The sequence below is a fragment of the Sorex fumeus genome, unplaced genomic scaffold (genome assembly GCF_029834395.1).
Source record: "Sorex fumeus unplaced genomic scaffold, SorFum_2.1 ptg000098l, whole genome shotgun sequence".
Classification (NCBI taxonomy): Eukaryota; Metazoa; Chordata; class Mammalia; order Eulipotyphla; family Soricidae; genus Sorex; species Sorex fumeus.
This window is the reverse complement of record NW_026606155.1, coordinates 81,015,001-81,027,400: the sequence shown is the minus strand read 5'-3', so window position 1 is coordinate 81,027,400 and position 12,400 is coordinate 81,015,001. Positions and strand designations below refer to the sequence as shown.

The 12,400-nt window shown below is 33.9% G+C and overlaps 1 protein-coding gene across 7 annotated transcripts in view; it reads left to right on the top strand.

Annotated features, from left to right (window-relative positions):
• MEIS2 (Meis homeobox 2) overlaps positions 1-12,400 on the top strand; it is a 234,165-nt gene that overhangs the window by 152,212 nt on the left and 69,553 nt on the right. The window lies entirely within an intron of this gene.

Genomic DNA, 12,400 nt, shown 5'->3' with positions numbered 1-12,400 from the left:
AGAAGTGTAACCAAGATCTAAACCCTGATATTCTCCTGCTTCCCTTGCACAAATACTTCAGTCTCAGGTCAAGTATTGAAAATTTTTCATTCATTGAGTTTTTAACTTGTCAAATATTTATTGAGCTTGTACTGTCCTTTCTCAACTGCTTTCCTAGAAGCAGGGCAGGCAGAAGTGAACAAAACAATAAACTAAATGCTGATTAATAAATTAATAAGAATGTTTATTCTGGCTTGTTGTAAATTTCTTCATAAAGGAAGTAGAAGAGCATTAGTTTGCTTAAGATATTAATTGCTTTGGGGAAACCTTATTTATCTTATGAAAGAAATACTTGGCAAATAACAAAGTCCCTTAGTGATTCCACTTAACAATATTATACTGATTCTGAATTATATTTCCCAAGTGTCCAAAGATTTAAGTAATGTCTACAGAGTGATTTTAGGTTCTGTAACATCTTTAGCTTTCTAATCACTCAGAATTAAAAGTAAGGATATGCTCAGGATTTCAAAATAAAGGTAGTATAAAAATTAAATGTCTAATACCAATACCAATTTCTGTTTATTTGTTTGCAATAAATAACCTGGCTTCTTAAACATCTAACCAGAATCTGGCTGCTATCCATTGATTTCTTTTTTGGTAGAATTGTGCGAAAATGTCTATAATAAAATGATAACAATAAGAATGTACATAAGTTTGTTTATTCCCTGTAATAGTATTCCCAGGACAGTTCAGAAGTGTTTACGTTAGAAAATAGAAGGTGACTATATACTTTTCTTTCTGAATTTTTTACATGTGTTGGACATTGCATTAAAAATTTAAGTGTTCAGATATGTCAATTGAAAACAAAAAAAAATTTTCCTTTAGTTTCTTCCAGATCACATGTAATACTAGATGAGTACTGACTGCCAGCTGTGATTATTGAAAGGAGTTTGTCAGACTAATTTCCTGCAATATCTAAAATAAATTACAGTAATGATCTTACATGAGAAATCAGAGTTGTGAATTGGATGTTGAATTTTTGTCCACAGTTTTGGTTTTTTTCTTTTTTTTTTAACCTCTTTGACATTATTTTTGGTTCCTCCTACTTACCTCTTATTAAAATATCCCCTCTTTGACTTATAAGGAAATGTCATTACTTAGAGAAAAAATAATTAATACTTTTGTGTTCTATACATAAGTATAATACCTTGAATTTGCTTAATAATTTTCTGCTAGAATCTACAGGCCATTTGTGACTTATTTCTTGCCATGTGGCAATCCTTAAGTGTTTTGCTAACTTCTTAAGAACTAAACCCACTCAGCTTATGTTGCATGAGGGTATATTTCCAATTACTCAAATAAGAGTTCTTAAATTATTTATATATTTAAATAATGCATATGATTTACTTAGTGTATGAGGAGTTAAGTTACCTTTGGATTTTACATCAAAGTACAAAGGAAACACTTATTTACTGATCAAATCACTTTGTTTTTCAATATTATTTTCTTGTATGATAGTAAAATATGAGTGAAGCTTAAGTTCATCTACTAAAGATACAACATACCAAACAGCAGGAATGTTATAGCCACCTTCCCTTCATATACAAAAGTCATGGAGGACACCCATATTATTTAGCATGTTCCAATAATCAGAATAAATGCTCAACTGACAGAACATATGAGAGTCACAATGGTTTAGACAAGTTGATTGTATGTCCATTTAAAGTCCAGCTTTTATGAAGATAGCCATTGCCAGGGTTTCTTAAATTCTCATAAGAAATCTTCATGCAACAATAGAATTATTTCTAAAAATTAAAAAACTTCATTACTTATTCTTAACATACATAGTAGAAGAAGTGGTATCATTGCTTTCTATAAAATTATACCAATTAATGGCTTGAAAAACTATCTCCAGTGTCCTAAATTCACATATTCAAATTTTGAACACATCTTATTTCTCTTTCTGTTTTCCAAGTTAATAAACAGAAGCTAGCAATAGTAGAGATATAATTAGAAGAACTCTTTCTGTTAAGGTCATTTTAGCTACCCAAGTTAAGATGAGCATTTTTTTTTCAATATATTTTGGGCTGGAGCGATAGCACAGCGGTAGGGCGTTCACCTTACACACGGCCAACATGGCCGACCCGAGTTCAATTCCTCCGCCCCTCTCGGAGATCCCGGCAAGCTACCGAGAGTATTCGATATGCCAGACACAGTAACAACAAAGTCTCCAATGGAGACGTTACTGGGCCCGCTCGAGCAAATCGACGATCAACGGGAGGGCCTTTGGTTTATTGTTCAAATGAGAAATAGCCAGTAACATACTTTAGCACTTTAATGTTTTGCAAAAAAAAAAGCTTATACATTTTTATCTATAAATTTTAATTATTTGTATTTATTACAACATTTAATTTCCATTTAACTTCTGTTATGGTGAGAAAAATTAAACACTATCAAATCATTTATTTCAGTATTTCATCAGTTTAGTGTTGAATAGTATGTTGTTAATCAATAGATATCTAGTCATGAAGACATTTTATGTACATATATTTATCTTCATATATATAATTATGATTTTTTGGTTATGTGGATTGACTTGTACTTAATTACCAGAATAAGCATTCATAGTTTGATTAAAAAGACATTTTGTGACACCAGTCCCACTACCAGTGTTCCCAAGGTCATTATATGCCTGAAATAAATCTATTATCAGCAGCTTTATAAATCACAGTGTCTTAATAAAAAAAATTAAAGAGAAATTTTTTTCATTTAAAAAACTTAAAAATAAATAAATGCAAAGAAATAAACTAAAGTATGGACATTTTGAAGATTTTCTATTTTCCTAATGAGCTGATTTGCTCTAAATACAAATAAAAAATTCATAAAATAATTTTTATCTGCTTGAAAATATTCTACATTTAAGCTATTTAGGTGTTCATGAAACTTATTTAAAATAGTAAGAAGGCCAGTATATGCACAAAAATAGATGAATGGCTAGCAATACCTTGTTATGTCTCCATCTTGATTTGGTTAACTTTCACTGAACAAACTGCTCTAAAAAAGGGAAGGAAAAACAAATTGATAAGATAAAACTGTGGGGAATTCCAAAATAAATACTGCTATCTGACCTTTCATGATGGCCCAGTAAAGAGTTTTCTTATTATGGTATCAACTGGTTTCTTTATTTACTAGAATAGTGCATAACTAAGGTAAATACTGGGTGATATCTTTGTCCTACATTTTTGCACTTTGCTGGTGTACTGATAGTAATCTTTCTCTCATATTTCAAGTTAAAAAACAGTTTAAGAATATGGGACTGTAAATAGAATTAAAAAGTTTTTTTAAATCCCTCTTTTATATCTAAGTATATAGTTGTAACCAAAGCTCATTTTTGGTTATAATGTATAAAGAAGCTCTCTCATTGCTCTATAAAAGTAGCTGGTTTGAAACCTTTGAACTAGCTTCCTAATGCTAGAATTTCATGCCTTAGAGAGTTTTTTTCTTGATGACTTACAAAATGAAAAAATTAACTATTCAAAAATGATTTTCCATTATAACCACTCTGATGGAAATTTCCATAACGTTGCAAAAAATAAATGATCAATTCTTAAGTTTCTCCTTAAAACCCTACTGTCCATCATAAGAAGCCATTAGTTTACAGTTACTTCCTTCTTATTTTTATGACTTTGTAACTTTATCATTAACCCCATTCTCTTATCCTGTACTCTGAGATGAGCAAAGAAGATAAAATCCACAACATTTCCATTTACTTACTCTAAAGATAATAACCTTTTTGAAAACAGATAACCACCAGTTTCTTTAAACAACTCCTTCCTCTTTAAATCCATGTTAGCTTTCTCTTGTCAAATTATATTTTCAGTGCATTCTTAAGATAAATCAGAGAAAATCATTTTTAAGATAGTCATGCAAATGAAACTGGACTAATAATAATGTAAATGTTTCTTCGGACTTATAAACATTCAATAATTCATTGATATTTATCCCACATTTTTCAGTTAGAATTTTCCCCCAGGTTATTAAGTATTGTAATAGACTAATCACTAATCCTCATTTCCTTCTAATTCAGTCTCATATGGCACTGTTTCTGGACCTGTTAAGTAGGATTGTGGTCATAAGATTAGATACAAATATCTCCCTTGTCTAGACATTATATAACTACTACATTCTTGAGATCCTTGTTTTAAAGTAACCCCTTTCCTTTTTAACAAGAAAAAAGAAAATGTAAATGCAAAATCACTGCCTCTCTTTCTTTTCCACTGATTCATGTCACCATTTGAATTTGCCAATTTCTATTCAGTTCTTTGTACATATAAAGTTTTACTCTGGTTTAAATGAGAACTGAATCTCACTATTTTATGTTTGATGTGAAGAAGGGATTGCTATTTTGCTCCATGAGTGTCTCCTTCCTTAAATCTTTCTTCACAATTGATATCTAGATTTCAATCAGCTTCTCTTTCTCTCATTTTGAAATCATATTTTTAAGATGCAAAGCATTAAATTGTTTGCCATTTCAAACTTGGTTAGTTCAACATGCATTTATTGATAACTCTTGCATGCCATGCAGTAAACTAGATTTTGGAAGTAAAATAGCCAGTCTTTGGTCTCCAGAAGCATATTCTAAAAGGAAAAATAGACAAGTAAGCAAGCTCACATGTGCTATGTAGTGTGTAAATAGAGACTATATAGAATATAGATGCTAAGTTACTTACGGATAAAGTCTGACTATCACTATCCATAATTCCTAGTTAGAAATATGATGTTTCATAAGAAATGTTTGGCGTTTGTGAAATCTCTTTCTTACTGGGTAAATTAGGGATGTCTTAAAAGAGAAAGCCATCTGAGTTTAAGCTAAGGCAGGACTGTTGGACATAAAATGAGACATTAGAATTAAATGACCTCTAATATCCTTTCTAGTTTGAAAACTCTTGAGTCTGTGAGTTTTTCTTTTGCAATTCACTGAAAAATCTAAATAGCCTAAACCTGTTTTGAAATCCATTTCAACAAATGATCCATAAAATAAATAAGCACAAAATTCAATTTTTTGGAAAAGTGGTCTGACTGAAGAACTGAGTGGCCCCATAAAATATTAATTCGGTCGTCGTGTGCAAATGTGAAATGATTGTTAAATGAGTCAAGGCCTTATTTGTGGCCTTTGGCTCATTTGGTAAGATTACCCATTAGCCATGTAGGCAGCATAACACGCATGGCCAGGCAGCTCATGGGAGCGTCCTAACAAATGTTAAATAAAAATTATCTTTCGCTTGCCTTAGAAATATATTTCTGTTATTTTCAAAATAAGACTGCACTCAGCTGTAAAGTCTCAGTCAATAGGAAAATAATTATATTCATTGTGCATAAAATTCTGAATCTACCTGCAAATGTGTTTTTCTACTATTGTTTTTGATGCCTTTTTTTGAAGTTTAGAAGTAGAAAGAATGCTGATGATATCAGGCCATCACTTAATTTTATAATTCCTACCCATAGGATCCCCTCAGTGTCATTAGAATATATTTGTACAGAACCTTTCTCCTTGCAGATGCAAAAAGTGTTTTTCCTTAGTCCTAAGACACATTTCTTTTTCTCTTTCTGTCATTAACTTCGGTATAATGAAAGCATTCCTTCTCCATTTTTTCATTTTATCTATATCTTGATAATAATAAATTTAATAACTGTTCTTAAAATCTCTGACTGATAATTCATCAGGCTTATTCAGTATTCCTCTAGCTTATCTAGAGAAGAGAATGTGGTTTTTTTCTTTGCTCTTTTAATGAGCCTTCCTGCCATGATTCTAAATATCAACCAAACCTGTTAATCTCTTCAGGTTTAACTATCCTGGAAATACCTAAAATCTTTTCTGAATTTTGAGAGATGTGTTTATTATAATTCAATTTCTTTTTTCCATGTAAACTTAAAAGGAAATGAATTTCCTGAAATAGCCACAATTTTTGGTCCCAAATATACATTGGGCATTTAAAAAAATAATTAATTTGGATCAGAATCAAAGTTTCATGACATCAAACATATGGATAAAAAAGTCAAAAATTCAGTAGATGTTTTCAAATATCCAAATTTTGTGTCGGTAAAACAGTTAAGGCTGTCTCAGTCGTTCTATTTATATATCATAGATTATGGTTCTCTCTGATAGAAACATCATAGTTCTTTCTAATAGAAAACAATATCAATTTCAGAAATAGTGTGTTCACTAACAAGTATCTACTGAGCATCTATTATGTAGGAAACACAGTGCTAAGTACTATAGAGTTTAAGATTAAATAAATCTTGAACTTTGTTCTTAAATGACTTGCAGTCTGGTGAAGGACACACATACACATAAAAGACAATGTGGAGTGAATCAGTACACAAGAAGGGAGGAGGGAAAGCTCAGTGGAATTTCAAAGGAAAGACTGCTTCCAGCTGAGAAAAAATTTCCACTGGATTCCATGTTTGGATTGAGCATAATGGGCGTACTGGAATCACGGAAATGGAAGGGAAAGTAGCATGATTCCAAACTATCTGAAATTCACTCTCTTTCAGCAGCTGGGATTTTTATACCTGAAATTAGATACAATCTTAATTTACCAAATGATTTCAATCATTTTTGTGTTTTTTTTTAATTATAACCTTTTGTTTTTGGAAGGTAGCTAAGAGTATTTGTCAGGTATTTTGATTAGCAAAATTCTGTTGCTCAGAGTTTCAATTTTACACAAGACATATACTAAAACTTAATTTCTCTATGGTCATTTATTTTATTTATTTTTTTATTTTTGGGTGACATCCAGCGATACTTGGGGGCTATTCCTGGATCTGCACTCAAGAATTACGCCTGGCGGTGCTTGGGGGACCACATGGGATGCTGGGGATTGAATCTGGGTTAGTCTTGTGCAAGGCAAATGCCCTACCCACTGTGCTATCACTTTGGACCCTCTGAATGGTCATTTTTAAAAAATACAAAATTCAGTCTTTAACTTGACTCTTCTAATTTACTCTTTTCATTGAGATGCAGAGGTTCCTTTATTATTTCGTTTTGTCTGGGTCCACGCCTAGTGGTGCCCGGGTTCACTCCTAGACTCTGTGCTCAGGGATCACTCATAGCAGGGCTTGGACTCTATAGGGTATGCCGGGGAGCAAACCTTGGTTGGGCCTTGTTGCAGGCAAGTGTACTCCCCTCTCTACTATCAATCCAGCCTTTCTAGATGCAGAGTTATCATAGTTTCATATACACTATCATCTTATACTTCAGTCTTCGAAATTTGATTATTTAAAAAAAGTTGATTAATGTTGAAATTCTTATAAGCTTTTCAAAAGAATTCTAATGGTGGGATTGGAGGTGGAACATTGTATGCCTGAAACCCAGAACTCAGTTGTTGACAGCTTTATAAATCAGTGCCTAAATTTGAAAAAAAAAAGTTTTAAAAAGAAATCTAAATTGTAAGTCCTGGGCTAGAGTGATAACACAGAGGGTAGGGCATTTGCCTTGCACACGACCGACCTCGGTTCAATTCCCAGCATCCCATATGATCCCTCCGAGCACCACCAGGAGTAAGTCATGAATGCAGAGCCAGGAGTAACCCCTGAGCATTGCTGGATGTGACCCCTCCAAGGAAGCAAGATAATAATAATTATAATGATAATAATAATAAATTGTAAGTTCCCCACCACACATGTTTAGCTGCTAAGCGTAGAATAAAGCAGAAACTGGCTCATTTCTCTGCCCTGCCCCCACACTCCACTCTTGTTTTTCTCATTCTGCTCTTCCTCCTTTTCTTCATATCCTTCTCTTTAAAAATAAATAATAGACATTCATTTTCATGTGAAAAGGGAAAGGGAGTAAACAAATTCCAGATAATCAAAGTTGGGCCATGTGTATTGGTTAGGACTGATTTATTGGCTCAAGTAGCGAACTAGAAGGTAAAGGGTTACTGATTTTAGATAAAGCTGGATATAAGTGCAGAAATAATGTCAGTAATTTATTCTTTATATTTATTGACTCTGATTCTTTTCTTGTGAGCTTGAGTTTAGTCGGGCTTTCCATTTGTGAAGGAAATAGCCATCAACAATTCCGGGTACATGTTATTAGCACCAGTGAAAAGACAGTCCAACCTAACTTGAGGTCCCTCTTTAAGGCATCTTGACATTATGATAAACTGTTGATTGGCTAAATCTGTGTATGCGATCACCCACGAACCCATTTTCTTGAATAAATTCAAGGAATGATTACCAAAGAGAAAGTGAGAATGATCCTTCAGTTACAAATTTTAATAGGAGAGCAGAAAGTGTTCCACTCTAAGTGAAATGTCAGGAGAGTAGGTGGTTTTTTCAGCTTATCCACCTTCCAGAAAGTGCTTAGAGGGCTTCATATAACAGTGGTAAAACATGGATCAAAATCAAGTTCATTTCGATTAACTTGGTAGACTATATGTTCTTTTGAAGGACATAAGAGAAAGGAAGTGGTAATCATAACAATCAGTTTCCAAGAATTCACTCAAACTAAGATGCTACCCAGTAGGTTACTTGATCATTTGTCTTAGTGACTATACTGTGTCATCAAGAAATAAATTGACAAATTATACATTTTTCTTCAAAGAACTCATGTAATAAATTTTATGAATGAGTCAGTGAGTCAAACTCACAGGGTAGGAGAGAAAGCAGAGACAGAGTTGTCTAAAAATTTCCTGCTTTTAAGGATATCCAAGAAAAGTCACGGTCACGGTCCTCCCGTTATTCATCGATTTGCTCGAGTGGGCCCAGTAACGTCTCCATTGGAGACTTTGTTGTTACTGTGTTTGGCATATTGAATACATCACAGGTAGCTTGCCAGGCTCTGCCGTGCAGGCGAGATACTCTCGGTAGCTTGCCAGGCTCTCCGAGGGCGGAGGAATCGAACTCGATCCAAGAAAAGAGTTACCATAATATAAAAGAATATCTGTCACTGTCACTGTCCTCCCATTGTTCATTGATTTGCTCAAGTGGACCCAGTAACTGATTATAGAAAATAGTTGAATTGCTGTATTTTTAAAAGAATCATAAATTAACTATAATTTATTATTTATAATTTCAGATTGATTCAGAATTTTAAAAATTGTTAGCAGTACATAGAAAATATAGGTGTTTATAAATTAACAATGGAAGTCTCTGTCCCTGTGCCCTACACAATATGAACCATTATTAAGTGTGCATTTTCCAGATACTTTTCTTGTATTGTGTAGATATATTTATGTTAAATTTTATTAAATTTACTGTCACTGTCCTCCAGTTGTTCACTGATTTGCTCGAGCGGGCCCAATAACGTCTCTATTATGATAGTTGTTACTGTGTTTGGCATATCGAATACGTCATGGGTAGCTTGCCAGGCTTTGCCATGCGGGCGAGATTCTCTCAGTAGCTTGCCGGGCTCTCCAAGAGGGGTGGAGCAATCTAACTCGGCTCGGCCATGTTGGCTGTGTGCAAGGCAAATGCCCTACCCACTGTTTAGAATACATTGTTCTGTAACTTTTTTCATTCAGCAATATTTGGGTGACAGCTTTTTTTTTCCTGAGAACTTCACATTTCAATTAACTATGATCTAGTTGATGCACATTTATTTGCCTGAATGTTTTTCATGTTCTTTTATTTATTTTCTACTTTTATTTCGTGAGATGAGTAGAAGTATACTTGCAGTGCTTTAAAACAATAATACAAATTTTTAAGTATAGGATACAGTTCTTGACAAGTTAGTTTTCTTTGATCATCATTAGGGAGGAATTAATCACAACTGAATATTGTTATTAAGTCGTTTTACCCCTAATATTTTCCAGTAATATAAGGACATTGTAGCTTCATTTCCATGCATTTGCAAGACTGCTTTAAGCCCCCCAAAAGACGAAAGTGATTTTAAAAAGATCAATATCAAATATATCTTTAGAAAAAAATAGCTATTAAAGTATTTACATATATACATTTAGTCCTGAGCACAAAGATCTCCTTAATTTGTAGAATTAGTTGATACTCAGATTAAGATAGTCTTTGTAATTCACTTTTTCTGTTTAACAGTGGCTTTAGAATTATTTCACAATGTTAAAAATTTTGACCCATGCTAGTTCTTTCTTGATGAAGGGAATCATCATCATTGCTATTAGGTTACGTTGCATGTTCTTATGAGTAAGTTGAACCACCTCTGTGCCACTGGACCAGAGGAGGCTGGCCCCCAACAGTGAACAGACTAAACTATAGCTTTAGTCCAAGAATATGGAAACTGACAACAAATTATTGCTTGCGGTCTACTTCCAGTTTTCAAGTGCAAACATACCAAAGTTTATTTTAAATTTGAGCCAGTCAGACATTTAGTAATATACATCAAAGAAGAAGTGAAGGCTTCCCATGTTTATTATTTCAATATGATGTCTGTTCTAATAAAGCAGAAGAATGCATATGATAGACCATGTAGTAGAAATTCTCTAGTTCCATAGTTTGGCCTTAACTATATACATCTATTTGTAAATTAATCCAAAACACATTGCCATAGTTCCAATTCCTCTGAAAGCTGATTGTTTTCCATCTTTTTTTTAATTTTAGAAATATAGTGGCCGTCTGCCAGAACACTTTCAGATAAACAGTCCACTCCATGTACAAAAGGGGCATAGAATCACGAATGCTCAAAAACCACAGAACATTATTTAAATAAGTTAAAGTTATTATGGTCTTCCTTATTAATTAAAAAAAAAGCCATCTGTGCAAGGTGAATTTTGGTAAGGTCCCAATTTTTTTAAATGATGGTGGATGGAATTTGCAACTACTTACATAGAGAAAGTACAGCAAAGGGACTCCTAAGATAAAATGCACTGTTTATATAAATTGGTGGTCATTTGACTTAATTTCTAATGAAATACTGAGAGGAATTCTTCCTATTCAACCAGTACTTAGCACCATACTTGAAGAATTTGGCTTTTCTCTAATATTACTTTTGTACTCTTACATCTTCTTTGCAGACTGAATCTTCATTTCATCTCAAATTTGTACATGTACATCTCAGCCTTTTTCTTTCTTTCCATACACACGTGTGTCAACATACACACGTCCATCATATAAGTTCTGCATTTTGCTGGAGACATCTAGGGTGAGTTCTTCACAAGAGTGAGCTAGGCTAGCCAGGTGAGAAAGCAAACCCTGCCCAGGGAAACTGGAGAGCATAGCTTGTGCAGATCTACACACTCCTAATAAGTTCTCGTCTTCGTTTCTGGTATTGACAGAATTTATATCCAGCAGACAATTTACTTATAAACCTCAACTTTCTTAGAGGCGCAAAACGTCCAAAAGTGGCTCCTTTCTGAAATTGGCAGGATTCAAGATTTGGGGTCTTTGGGGGGTCATTTTCCCCCCAACCAGTGTTTTCAGTCAATTAAAATTTGTACCCTAGGCCTTTTCCAGTTTGATGCCACCCTGGCGTCTGTGATGAGCAATCCCTCTTGTTTGTGCAGCCATTCATTATCTCCATTACCAAAAGGAGAATAGAGGACAATTACATTGTTTGGACGAATCAGAGTGTTAGGAGGAGTATTTGTCATGGTGGCAGGGAGCAGCACCTGACAGGCAACGATTGATGGCCAGGAATGAATGTGAGTGGCCAAAGCAGCCTCATAGGATGCAAATTACTGACTGTGGATTCCAATTTATCCTGTTCATTTTTCTTGCCCGTGCTGAAGACCATTAGTGGTTTTTGAAGCAGTGAAGGGGTCATTACTAATGTGGGTAGGCTTGAAGCAGGAGGGGGAAGGAGGGGAAAAGCCTTCTGTAATTACACAGCTTTCAGGAACAGGCTGGAGGCCCTAGCCAAAAAAGTGTCAACACCTCGCAATCAGAAAAATTTATTTTCATTTTATGCTTAACCCATATTAACTCAACATTATCATCTTTCTTTGTTAACATTTGCAGAATATTAAAAGCCTAGCTTTTATATTAATACAAATCTAGTTAACCCCTTTTGCCAAACAGGGGGATTTTGTTTAACCTAATAGTATTTGGGTTTGCTAATAACTAATTGCACAAATTTTGGATAATGCACGCTATTATCAAAGATGAAATACCTGAAGAATAAGATCTAAGATGATTGAAAAACATTCACTCCCTCAAACACTGGAATGATTAGAATGCTCTGAATGAAATACTTTGTTGTTCTGAATGTCACCCTTTAATAATTTTGATAGGAAATATTTATTACTAAAGACTTTCTAGTTTATGAAAGACTCTGATGGATAAAAGTTTGCTTTTCTATCTAGGGAAATGTGTGAATTCAAAGCAGGGACTTATTTAACAAACATGTTTTGTAATTATGTACATGCCAGTAGTGCCTCTTAAAGTAAATGTAGGATTCTCAAATAACAATCATTCAATTCAGAATGAGAGGAAAGTGGTTTGGTGATGGGAG